Here is a 12,781-nt window from a genome sequence, read left to right as displayed (position 1 = left end):
TGCATGCTGATGCTGCTTCATACGCGCAGGGCAAAGTGCGGAACAAAATTAGGGTTATAAAGATGCAATAATGCCGAAACCTCGCTTTTGCATTTCCAAAGAAGCTGGATGGAGTTGAGAGCGTGATTCACCCGTGCCTTATCACCTAGTCCGTGTCCGCGACGCAGAACGCTCGATGAGTGACAATGCGACAATGACAATGAGTTATTTGTGCTCCTCCAGATTCCGGGTGCGGGAGTCTTTCTTGTGCGCCGTTGCGGTCTCCGGCGCTGCCGAGCGTGCGCACGGGTCTCCGCGTGCGGTCCTCGCAGTCCCCAGCCCTCGCCGACCGCTCGGCGACCACCGGACCCGCCTCGGCTAGCGGAGGAAATACTTGAAGCTGTCTTGGTTCCTGAGAGGAAATGGCGAGCGACCACGCCACGTAGCTTATGCAGATCTGCGTGTATAGAGGCAACACGGGAATTTGGCTGACATGACCCAGTGCGCACCGCTGTGCATTATGCACATGCCTGTGGATTATAATGCGACTGGTGGGGTGCAGGCGGCAGATTCCTTGCTTTGTTCGCGGACGTTGCCAATGCAGCCCGAAAAGTTAAGATTTTCCATTAGCATGACAATGCACGGGCCAGCATTGTTGGGTGTGACCGCAGAACTGCACGCCGAGTTTTCCTCTGGGACCGGCGTCCGGTCCGGACGAATGAGCGCCAGGCTCTGGAGACAGGTGTCAGGTGCTCGTCCAGGTGTAGGTCCTTGGTCAGGTGTCGGGTCCTAGGCCAAATGTCAGGTCCTAGGCCAGATGTCAGGTCCTAGGCCAGATGTCAGATCCTCGGCCAGGTGTCGGGTCCTCGACCAGGTGTTGGGTCCTCGGCCAGGTGTCGGGTCCTCGGCCAGGTACGCGTGTGCCCTGTCAGGAGGACACCCAGCGCCAGATCGCCGACACGTCGCGGACAGCGGCCTCGAAAGACATCTGATCAACAACGCTGTGACGACATCTGTAACGTAACTGAGGTTCACTGCATGAGGTTTGACGCACCGACCACCAGCATGCGCACATTGGTATGCAAAGCGTATGCACGACACGCGAACTTATCACATTAAGCAATGCAATTATTCTATTTACTTTACTATTATATAGTATATTACTAGATGTATTATTACTTGGGCATTACATACACAATTCGCATATATATATATATATATATATATATATATATGTATATATATATATATATATATATATATATATATATATATGTATATATGTATGTATATGTATTTATGAATTAGTTCATTATATTCGTGAAATTTGATCGCAGTTTGCATTTTTCGTCATCAGAAGCAAAGAACGGCCTGCGTGATGATCCTTAGGGACCCCTGCAATCACTGTCAAATGCGTATTCATAAAATGCTTCATGGACTGGCGCGTCACCTATTGTGAAGTATTGTATCGCTAGCTGGTACACGACTCCCGTCGTGCAGTGTAGGTTAGAGATTTCCCGCCGTGGGGAACGTGACGTGGCTGGGAAAATCCGCTTCCGCGATTCAGTTGTGTGCACAAGTAAAGCAATTTTCCAGCAGTCAGTCGGGTTCAAAGGAAGTCGTAGCATATTTCATGCCCAGCTTATTCTAAGCGTCCCACGAAAGGAATAAACACTTCAAAGCTAACAGCGCGGCAAACTGAGGCAAACTGTACGGAATAAATGTAAATTCAGCTAACAAATAAGAGCTCTGGACCATCAGCTCAAGATGTAATGTAAAACTGGCATCGTAAACAAATAAGCCGTCGCCGAGTTGTATTATCCACGGCCCTCGGCTCCCATTGCCGGCCTGCCCTATCAGTTGGCATGCGTCGCCGACTCCGGAAGCCCACACATCCCGCCTCGCCCTGGAGCGCCGCTGGCGGCGGTGTCACCTTGGGGCGACGTCTATCGGGCTACAGGCGGGTCGTAAAGAGCTAATGGGGCGGAACGCCGGCGCACCGGCTGTGTAGCGGAACCGACTGGCCGGACTGGAGCGGGATGGGGGTCACCCCGAGACCGGTCCAGCGCGGCGCGGGCCGACAGTCATGAGCTGAAGCTTCGGAGCTCAGCTGAAGACCTGCCCAGTGCGGCGCGGGCCGACAGTCATGAGCTGAAGCTTCGGAGCTCAGCTGAAGACCTGCCCAGTACGGCGCGGGCCGACAGTCATGAGCTGAAGCTTCGGAGCTCAGCTGAAGACCTGCCCAGTACGGCGCGGGCCGACAGTCATGAGCTGAAGCTTCGGAGCTCAGCTGAAGACCTGCCCAGTACGGCGCGGGCCGACAGTCATGAGCTGAAGCTTCGGAGCTCAGCTGAAGACCTGCCCAGCGCGGCGTGGGGCGACGGTCCTGCACCGAGCTTCCGCAAGAGTCAGCTATACGCGTAAAATGCACTGGGAACCAGACTCTTTTAAGCTGTATTTATGCTTGCTGTTGGGTTGCACAGAATATGTCACTCAAACTTTGATTTTTTCTGTGAAAACTAGTAAACCCGTGCTAATAATGAACATACCACATCGAACATACGACGACCTACCTAAGGGCATGCATCAATCCACGCAGAACATTCTTACGTGCCCCGTTCGCATGATTTTGTTTTCGAGTAGCGTAGAGTAGCGGCGGTCCATTATTCCTCCAAAGGCCGGAATTCCAGTCACAAATTTTCCATATATATTTCATTGCATCACGGAATTGTGTGCGGGTTTTTAACACTATCACATAACTCTTTGCTCAACCATTGTACATTACGTGATATCTATAATTTTAGTCTAGCACTATAATGGTATTGATCCTTTCCCTAGTTCAGATCTTCAAGCGGAATCTTGATTCTACTATATTTGTTTCAATGCTTACGGTAGAATCGATCACTAACTGGGTGTAACCGCGTCCGTACCATACAAAGCACAGGCAGGTGTGGCTCGCAAGTGATCCCAGCACCCGGAATCGATATACAATGGTTTAAAACAAACTCAAAAGCTAAGCAGGCTGGTCAGGAATCGGCGAGCATATCCAGAGGCATTCGTTGAATTTCTTCCCATCTTTTGACATTTGGGGCGTCATTTTGTGTGATGGAATGCGGTCAGCTGTTGGGTGTTTCAATTTTCAGTTGCTTTAAACGGAACTACGTATGCTCCTTCAGTACAGCTGACATCTATCAGCATAATGATAACTAGCGGTTTTATAACACGACACTGTTTGACATGCTCTCTTCGCTACTACGGGACAAAAGTTCGTGATTTAAATAGATGGCAGCACTTTACCGCCATTGTACCATTCGTTTGCCTGAATCGTCAGCTGCTGCCATCTATGCCTCCGCATGACAGGACATGCAGACGTTGCCGACACGTGAACATCGGTACTTTCGAGGGAAAACAATGCAAAACAGGCTTTAAAGAAACATCATCAAATGACAGTGGACGGATTTCGGCCACTGGTAAGATGTATATAACGCGATGTGTGATGGCCGGACGTAGTAAGTCAGCGACATGTGCTACGGCCTGCTGATAACAGGAATTCATTTTTAAACGGCTATGAATACAAGCTTAGATTGGCGGGAAGATCGATGCCCACTCGTGTGTGTTTTGTGAAGATGACGCGTGCTGGTTGTGGGTAGGTTTGGAGAACTGTGCCAGCGTGTATTGTGATTAATATGGAACGGTTAGCATAAATGGGCAATGAATGTAAAACAAGCCCTTGTTTGACTTACCATGGCTTTTCGATTTTGTTTTGTTTAAAATTCAAACACAACTTGATCTGCAGATTAAACTACCTTTTTCAGGTCATCTTCCAAAGGTGGTCAATAGCAATTTTAGAAGACAGTACTAAGCCTAGAAAGCATAGACGTATAACAGGACCTCGCAACCTCTGCTCACAAACCCCTGCGATGCTTCACGAATTACCTCCACTGAGTTGTTATACAAGTAACACTGATTTTGAGTACATGGCTACCGGGACATTTTCACAGCGCAATAGACCAGCACATGATTGCAATGATGAAAAGCAGTTGGCATCAGATTACAAAGTAATAAGAACGTAGCACATGAAGGGTTTTGTTTGCATATAACATCAAGTCCTTTGCTCTATAGTCCAACGGCACTTTGACACGACCCCTTTCGGTGAGAAACGCATGATGATGATACGACAGCATAACGCCCTCTGTGCTGTATGGCGCGAAGGAGGCCAAAGGAGGCGTGAGAGCTTTACAGCTGCATGTAACTGTTGCGAAAAGCTAAGGTCATGTAATTGAGCTTGAAACCTTTGTTATTCCTACAAATGGGTTCGATAAACGAGTTGGAGAACTTACAGTCCATGTAGCTCACCAGGGAGAAATCCACCGATTAGCATTCGCGCTAATTCACGAGTAGACGATTGGCTGGCTCTGAGCTTAACCAGTCCGTGCAGTTTCGGTCGAACGAAATCTCTGTATCCCTGTATAAATACGCAAAATCTATCGTCCTCCCTTACAGTGCCATTGTTTGCTTCTGTTTCATTGAAGGACTGTAATATTGACCTGACTTGCAGGTAAAACTGGAGCAGGTCTTTTAAAAATGTCTGTCCATTATATCAGTTGAGTGACGCGTTGCAATAGGTGCACAACGTCATAAAAGGCATGTTGTTCACTTAATAGAGTGCAAGACGCCAACGCGCCGCAAAAGGCGCCCTAGGCGCCCTCTTCGTACGAGAACACCTCTGCAAAACCGCGCTTATCTTGCCAGAGCACGTTTTCCCAGTGATCACGACAGGGAATGGTGGTGAAGACGATTAAGAGAACAGTCCTGGGGCCTGGGGCAAATTTGGTCGGGTGCGTGGGCCTTCTAAAAGCTGTTCTGTGTTTTTCATGAAAAACCACTGTGTATTGCGTAATTGACAAAAGACACACACACAAAGTCATCGTTTCAAAAATGTGTCCCTCCTCCTCCCCCTCCTCTCCCTATTCACGTTTATCCCTGCATTCTGCAGCGCCTCGGTTGTCCGTGGCGCTGCATAATGGATCGCAAGAAACAGCATGCACCGGCCATGAGTTGGCCAAGCGCCCCCTGGCGGGAGCCCCGACCGAGCCGCCGTACATACCGCGCGGCGGGGGCCCCTGTGCAGACTCGACGTGGGACTTCCAGGAGCGCGCAGTGCTGTACTACCACTGTCCGCTTCCCTTCATCCCATTGTTGCGAAGAAGGGATAAGTGCCCTGGTCATGCATGGGACCCCTCAATGGTCACGCGGCTTACGGCTGGAAATGTGAGTAGCGTGATACACAAAGGGTACTCCTCTGATAAAAGTTGCAGCCCGCGACAGAAAATATTCGTATCTCTACTGGACATTAATTCACTAGGAACTCCGGCACACAACGCCACGAAATGTCCGTGTCCATCGTTAATGAGCACACTCTGATATGAAGTGGACGGCGGGACAAGCGCCTTCTGTGTAGTAGAGTGGCGCAGCTGCGATAGATCTGAGAATCATGTCAGTTATTCACAAAATTGCGCAGGTAGCCATGTTGGGCGGTATTCTGGAGGAAAAATTACGTAATCTTTTAGTGGTTCTCGGCATCATCATCTATATGTGTGGAAACGACACTCGTTGCAAAAAGATAACGCATCATGGTATCTAAGCGGAATCGGTATGGGAAATAGACGCCTTTTATTCGTTCACCTCTCATAGAAGTATGATAACGATGCTAGCGATGGAAGCCCAGCGCCCTTAATTATTCTTTACAAGAAGTGTTCGTGACAGTGCCGCTGATGATAAGCGAGGCGTGCTTTTAAGGTGGGTACTCATGATCTGCAGTAAGTGCCAAACTGCACCATATTCATCGGTGAGTTCCCGTGCGATGCTGAGAAGATTTTGCAACACAGCACATGCGCCTATTGCACAGGGGCGCTGCGGTGATGTTGAGGACACATGCAGATAGATTGTGTGCACCTTGTCAAAATATGATATTTGTTGGTGTGGCCATCCCAACATAATCACCCCTGCGCATGCAGAGTCTTATTGTAATATGGTTCAAATTTCGTGTAGGATGGTAGATGACCTCTTCATCCAATGGTGTCTGATGACCAATGCGCCTTTCCTCGCTTGCTTTGATGCACTCGCGGAATGAACTTGGGCGACACTTGCAACCCGAAATTTTACGTGTCTGTCTCGATAAATGCATTGCCGTATGATACGCCCAATAGAAAATTTAAATGCAAAACTTACACTAGAGCGATAAATCATTGCAATCCATTTATATCCGAGGCTCTACCTAGAAAAAATGTGTCCTCTCCGATCAAAACTTCTAGATCCACCCCTGCCCCAAGTAAATTCTGATGTATTATACATAAATGTCGGCGTACATTATCAGAAGCACTCCTCGAAAAACCTTCTAAGTCAAGGGCATTGTCCATATTTGTCGTTTAGGAACTGGCTCCCACTGGTCCCGGGAAGCATACACTGCAAATAATCGTCAATGCCAGACAAAACGTCCGCTGAATCGAATGCAAATACACATCACAAATTTCATCCTGCTACCCAACGTATTCCTCCTATGTCGATCAAACACGTCCGCAAATAAGAAAATGCCCTCGATCGCCCGCCTATCAATGCAGGCGCGTGGCGCCACCTGACCGCCGAAGGTCACTCGTGGACGCGTGATTTAGTCAGCGGCTCACGCGTGACCAGCCTGCGGGATTCGTCACACGGGGCTCGTGATGCGCCTCACGAGTCGTGCCTGCTCCGAGCGCTCCGGGTAATTAGTCGTCTTATTATCCAGATCATGTTTACCAAGAGGGGCTTAGAATCCCCCGTGTGAATCGAGAAGCAGATCAGTAGATGCTGGTGTGAACGCTGTACGGACGTCAAGTCACCTGGAGTTGGCTCTAAACGTCGCTGGCTGATGCATCTGTCGACGTAAATTATGTGAATGGAGATGTTTTTTTTCAGTGTCGGTCACAGTCCTGGACGAAACTGTACTGGTTTTTTCAGGATGCCGCTACGTTTTAGAAATTTGCTAGAAAACGAGCATTGCGTTGCATGAACTAGCATGAAAAGAAGACACCTACAAATACAATTTTAAAGAAACATTTGTAGACAAGTTTGGAACTTAAATTGGACATAATTATTTCAGGTTTCTCCCTCGTGCCCACACATTCCATTGCAGCACTGCTCGGAGTGCTGAATCAAAAATGGCTCCAGCGAGGCGTTCAGTTGCTGTTGTGAATGATGTTTCCATCTACAGTCTGCATCCGCCAGATAAAGATGCACCCCGTCCAGTGTCATTACATTCATGCATGTCAATTGACAATAAGAGGGTCTTGCAACACCGATTAGATCTGCACTGCCTCATGCGCATGATAGTTTTCAAGATAGTTTCTTGGCTGTATGCTCAACCGAGTAATTGGGTTAATTTGTCAAGAAGCCTAATCTTATTTTCTAACCAAGCCGCTAATCTTACGTTTAATGAGATAAAGTTGCAAAATTACACGTGTTTCATCTGTCGTCACATCGCACTACACCTGAGAAACGTGCGACCTACTAGCCCACGCTTACAAAACGCGCCAATTTACATTAAAGCACACGTGTACAGCGGGTTCGGATCCTAGTTGCGCCATGGGTCCGAGGCGCTACTGCAGTCGCTGACGCTCTATCAAAGAGCGCGCGGTGACAAGCTGTAAAGGAAACGGACGCAACTAGGTTGGCTTAAGCGACCTGATGTTCGGTAAAATACTAGCCGAATAGCTTCATATGACATCCTATGTTTGCGATTTACCCGCTGTCGCGTTCTTGGAGACCCATTCATGACAACGAGCCCGTCAGCAGGACTTGTTAGTGTTGATTGATGACGTCACGTGCTGGCAGCAGTTCTCCAGATGGTTTGGTCGTCCGTTCGTCCGGTTGCTGTAGTAACGGTCAGTTCGTTGTAGTAACAGTCAGTTCGCTGTAACGACAGTCAACTCGCTGTCCTGATAATGATCAACATCCAAGTTCGCACCATGCAGCAGCTGCGGCTTTATTGATAATTTGCTCATGGCTTATGACATGATCAAGCGCGTCCCTTTCAAATGTCGTGTGCCTGCAACATCGCATGTATTTATTTCACATGATCGTTGCGCTGTCTACTCAGTGTTTACTGCGCTGGTGTGTTTTTATGCCGCATTGGCGGAGGTCGTGCCTGTCAGCTGTTCATTGCCGTGAATCACGCGTCTGATCGTGACGTAGCAGCGCTGGGGTAACGCAGACGCTGCGCTTGCAAAAACTAGACCAATTATCTCACGTGGTGAGCAAGAATGATGTGCACGAGCAACGATGTACTGGGTTTGTTGGCTATGCTTTCCATTCATCTCCGATGATTCAGTGCATTGCATTACAAACGGCGCGGCTTGTCCCATCTCTCATCGTAAGGCTCCACTCGAGCACCAATTCTTGAGAGTCCCTCTCATTTTATTTGTGTGAGTAGTCCAGTCATTTTTAAGTGGCTGGAATGGATGTTCGTTACGATATTTTTGGCTCTCTCCGGCACTGGGCATTGTACCATCTTCGTCGGCACTGGCTGTTAACTACGACCGCGTACCATGTTTCACATCCTATGCATATCAGAGCGAAACTGAAAAGAGCGATAGCCTCTTACATGGTCTACAAATATAATCCGGTCACTACATCATGTGTGTTGTAAGACGTGCGCTGCGTCATCAGGTTGGAGATTAGGCGAGATCAAATCATGCTTTTGCCGTATCTAATAAACCTTTCATTCTCAACGCCCACAGAGTTCTCGGTTCGTTCTTAACGCTGCTCGAATACCAGCGTGTCATAATGTATTCAGTATAGTGCGATATCACTTGAGGAATTCCATCCATTTGTAGGACATTAAGCTTAAATGACCTTGAACTTGTGATCTTCGTGTGTGTTGATGGTATTGGTGTAACGTGACAGGCATGCTTGCGATAGTTTGGCGGTTTTATATGCTTGATATGAGATAGCTTTGACACTAAGTGACCACTGCATCACCTCAACAATGCAATCATTGTGGCCCACGCCGCAAGCTCTTTGGGAATATTTGACGTCAATTCCAACATTTCAGCTGATGTTACCTTGAGCTTGCATGACCTCCAAATATGATACGAGCACTGATAAGGTTTATTTCATAGGCAGTTAATGCCTGTAGACCACCTTACAAAAATTATCTGGCGCGCACAAGGATAAGACGCGATGGGAAGTAATCGGAAACAATGGAAAGATTTCACGCATTTTCGCTGTGCAATCTGTTGGGTACGTGATAATACATGATTGACCATACAAAATGTAAACCTGGGATTTGCAGGTAAGGTGTAAATTTTTGGAACCTTAGTTGCCAGAAAGGCATTTTGATTCGACTGGAGATATGTACGTTTGCAAAACTAGAGGTTAAAACGATGTGTGCGAGGTTTAAAACCAACTGACAAAGGTCGAACTGTATCTTGTTGCGATAATCGCTACATTCGACTGAAAGACTGCTATGACCACTATATTCATCCAAACGATATAACTTTTTGTGCTTATGTCGGTCAAGCCAGACAGGAAGATGTGGTGCACATTTAGCCCCGTGCTCCTGCCTCGTGGGGCGTCGATTTGCTACCGCAGCATGTGAAGACACCCGCAGTGGCAGTATGGTGTCGTGTGGCATGATCCACCAAAGCATAACGAACACACCTTCATGGAGCTCTAGACAAGTGGGTGTGGACGATGGCCAAGTTTACTTTTCACTAGTTGTAACAGACAAATGGGTAAGATGATAAGCTGTTATGCACACTAGCTTATTCATAAATCACATTGATTAAAACCTGGCTGGCAATGGACACAGCAGGCCTAAGCATTTCGGTAAAAAATCTGTGAATTCGCGTTGGTTTACATTCGTACTTATTGCGACCAGCTTATTCGCGAACACGCTAGTATATTTGGGAGGAGGGACTTGCCTTCAATTCGTTGACTGTGAGGTCATGCAACACTAGACGTCACTAGGAATCGTATGTTTTTCATAACATTGTCTTTCTTGACTTAGGGTCTGGCAGATGACATCCGAAAAGATTTAAAAGCGGAACCTTGGCCATTTTTGGCTCGAATTTTTGCTTTATCAACGGCCCGTTCATCGACCAGTTCCCAGTTTGCATGCGTCTTGCCGTTGAGAGCTATGGCATAAACAACAACGAGACATCCGAGCTTGGCGACTCCGCGGTACCGGGTGCATGTGACCACCTGCGGGCCAAGATAGCCATGTCTGCCAGTTCGGTTACCCTTCCTTGTAACAGTCAATCGTGTTGATCCTGAGCCACTGCGAGTGTGATCCAGGACTAGCGGGATCCGGACTAGCAGGAGGTGGTGTTGCTCAATGATTGAAAACCATGGCTGACAAGGCATACCGCATGCAGATAGGTAGGTACATTGGAAAATGTGACGTCTCAAGATTCAACGGAGTTGAGTCTCTTATTCCTGAGACTGCACGTTACTGAGGCCAGCGGTAGCAAACATATCGGCCATTAAGAAAGCTATGGAGAGTTACAGGGCCTACAAGACTTCATGTCACTTGGCATCAAGGCGCACAGCCTCGGCGTGTGGCCCGAGACTGTGCAGCTGATCGAATAAGCACAGATTGCTTGTGTCACGGGCAATTTAGTACCCGTGCTAAAAAAGGATCGCAGAAAAAAGCGGTGAAGTCCTCATCATGAGATGTATTTGTTATTGTATACCGATCACTGACAAAGCATCCACAGAATACAGGTAAATGTGCTCCAGCTTTACACGCTAAAACATTTCAGATAAATAAACTAAGGAAAGAGGGACGAGAGAACGTGAACAGTGCCACCTTGCCTAAAATATGTACAAAGCCGGCCAATACCTTCATACAGCGGATGTTTGCACTGGTCATCTCATAGCGACAGACATACAGTCACGCGACAGGCTGGGCGGCTTGGGCTGCCCTAGTACGAGCCGTAGCTGGGCGTCTGAGAGCGAGAGCCGCTGCTAGGGGCCCCATAGCCGCTGCTGGGGGCGGCGCGGGAGGACGAGCCCGACTGGGCGTACTGCGGGCCGGCGGACGCCGACTGACTGTAGCGAGAGCCGGCGGCGCCCCCAGCCGAGCTGCTCTGGCTGTACTGAGAGCCGGAGCCGGAGCCGGCGCCGAATCTGGAGGACGGGGCGCTGTAGCCGGCGTTGCTGGACGGGGCGCTGAAGCCGGCGTTGCTGGACGGGGCGCTGTAGCCGGCATTGCCGGACTGGGCGCTGAAGCCGGCGTTGCTGGACGGGGCGCTGTAGCCGGCGTTGCCGGACTGGGCGCTGAAGCCGGCGTTGCTGGACGGGGCGCTGTAGCCGGCGTTGCCGGACTGGGCGCTGAAGCCGGCGTTGCTGGACGGGGCGCTGTAGCCGGCGTTGCTGGACGGGGCGCTGTAACCGGCGTTGTTCTGACCGTACTGTCCGTTCTGGCTTTCCTCGGGGAACTGGGCCTCACCCTCATACTTGACGTCAGCCACGAAGCCTGAGTCGCCCTCCACGTAGTAGGTGACCGTCTGGACGCGAGAGTCGGGCAGCAGCACGCGGTACTCGCCCTCCACACGGCTGGCCGTCCGACTCCTCCCCGTGGCCGAAGTCGTTGCCCTGGTTGTCCTGCACGTCGTAGCTGAAGGAGTAGGGCTGGGGCGGGAAGCTCTCACCCTGGCCGGAGTAGCCGCTCTGCTGAGCACCGTAGCCCCGACCCGCTCCACCGGCGCCGCCCTGAGAAGCTCCATAACCCTGGCCGGCGTTACCCTGAGGAGCACCGTATCCCTGGGAGGCTCCTCCGGCGTTACCCTGAGGAGCACCGTATCCCTGGGAGGCTCCTCCGGCGTTTCCCTGAGGAACACCGTATCCCTGGGAGGCTCCTCCGGCGTTACGCTGAGGTGCACTGTATCCCTGGGAGGCTCTTCCGGCGTTGCGCTGAGGAGCACTATATCCCTGGGAAGCTCCTCCGGCGTTGCGCTGAGAAGCACTATATCCCTGGGAGGCTCCTCCGGCGTTCCTCTGCGGGGCTCCGTATCCCTGGGAGGCTCCTCCGGCGCTCCTCTGTGGGGCTCCGTACCCTTGGTTGAGCCTGGAGGAGCCGCGGCCGCCCTGGCCATCGGCGCAGACAGCCGCCACCACCAGCAGGAGGGAAGCCACAGTCGCCTGCAGACGAGGCACGTCCAGCTCAGTAGATGCAGACATCGGCGGGCAGAGGCCGTGCTACACTAGCTACAGTACACAGAGAGATCGAGGGAGTTGGGTGTGGAGTGAATTTACGCATGAAATACAAGTTATTTACAATAGACACGCCCGCGGTTTAAGGGAAAGCTGACGGAATGAGCAGTCAGAAAAGAAGAAGAAAGAAGAGAAAACATAGAAAACATGAGACAAAAGAGGAATTAAAAGCGGGAGAGAGAGTAGCTTTAAAGACGGGCAGAACAATACTATCCGGCTTTACGGCCGCTAGCATGCTGGAGGCCGTGCCTGAGACCCCACAGCAGCGCCCCGGGACCAGAGCGGTGGGGGCTAGTCACCTTCATGCTGCTGCTGCTGTGCTGAGTTGAGCTGGGCAGGTGAGGCAGCTCACTGATGGCCTGCCGGTGGCCGCCAGCCGTTATATACTCGACGCGCCGCGGCCAGTCACGACCGGCCGCCCCTGAGGCACGGCGGCGTCCCGGCCCGCCCGGCCCGGACGCTTCTCGCCGCCACTAACTCCAATTGGACCGGCGGCCATTTCGGGTGACCTCGCCGGTACCACCGGGGGCTCGGAGGGTCAGTTCGCAGC

General features: G+C 50.4%; 1 pseudogene; it reads right to left on the bottom strand.

Annotated features, from left to right (window-relative positions):
- Positions 1–10,940: 10,940 nt before the first annotated feature.
- LOC119100542 (pro-resilin-like) lies at positions 10,941–12,570 on the bottom strand (annotated as a pseudogene).
- Between the last annotated feature and the right edge of the window lie 211 nt (positions 12,571–12,781).

Source organism: Pollicipes pollicipes, unplaced genomic scaffold (genome assembly GCF_011947565.3).
Source record: "Pollicipes pollicipes isolate AB1234 unplaced genomic scaffold, Ppol_2.1 Scaffold_4881;HRSCAF=5763_pilon_pilon_pilon, whole genome shotgun sequence".
NCBI lineage: Eukaryota > Metazoa > Arthropoda > Thecostraca > Pollicipedomorpha > Pollicipedidae > Pollicipes > Pollicipes pollicipes.
Note: the sequence above shows the minus strand (reverse complement) of the source record. Positions and strands in the feature narration are given on the sequence as shown.